Source organism: Ictidomys tridecemlineatus, chromosome 6 (assembly GCF_052094955.1).
Source record: "Ictidomys tridecemlineatus isolate mIctTri1 chromosome 6, mIctTri1.hap1, whole genome shotgun sequence".
Classification (NCBI taxonomy): Eukaryota; Metazoa; Chordata; class Mammalia; order Rodentia; family Sciuridae; genus Ictidomys; species Ictidomys tridecemlineatus.
In genome coordinates, this window is record NC_135482.1 from 154,237,377 (window position 1) to 154,238,144 (window position 768).

Below are 768 nucleotides of genomic sequence, written 5' to 3' on the forward strand. Positions count from 1 at the left end.
AAGAGACCAGTAAAATAAAGGAAGGGGGCAGAGGAACAGTGAGGAAGAAAAGGGGAGGTACAAGGGAATTAAACTGATCAAATTATACTGTTTTATTGAGTGCATGTATGAATCTGTAAAAAATTAAAAGGTTATAGTACATATAGAGAACAGTACATGAAAAAACATGAGGAAGAACATAAAGTATTTTAATACATTAGAGCTCACAGCCTTCTTCCCTCTGTAGTCCTTTCTTCCTTTTTAATCTCAGTACAGGGACTTGGGGGTGTATAGCTCAGTGGTAGAGCACTAGTCTAGCAAGCTAGAGGCTCTGGATTCAATTCCCAGCACAGTCAAGCTGTCATAGAGCATGTACTTAAGCACTTCTAGAATTATAAGAAACTAAGACTATGAGAAAATTTTGTCTTGAAAAACTAATTTAGATAGAGTACCAGCCATGTATCCAATAGGATTTCCTTCCTCCAGGAAATGTACCAAATGGGAATTGCTTGGTATAATTTAGTTCAATCCAAGATTTCATCAGAGTTATCAAGTTCCTATTGTAAGTTGCTTAACCCAACAGAGGCAAGGATGCCAAAATGAACTAGAGTGGTATGGCAGCACCTAAGGATTTCAGGGCAGTGGATTAGAATAATTTCTCTGTACAGATGCTTTTAAGGAGTAGCAGCCACAATATATCCACCACCACCAAATATATCCAAGAAGATCCCATTCAGGCCACAGTCATCCCAAAGTCAAAGAACAATAATAAGTCAAAGAACCAAGCAG

At 38.0% G+C, this 768-nt stretch overlaps 1 non-coding gene across 1 annotated transcript; it reads left to right on the forward strand.

The window, feature by feature from the left end:
• The first annotated feature begins 263 nt into the window (after positions 1 to 263).
• On the forward strand, positions 264 to 335 carry Trnaa-agc (transfer RNA alanine (anticodon AGC)). Its single transcript has one exon. It is a non-coding gene; the product is annotated as a tRNA-Ala (tRNA).
• The last annotated feature ends 433 nt before the right edge of the window (positions 336 to 768 follow it).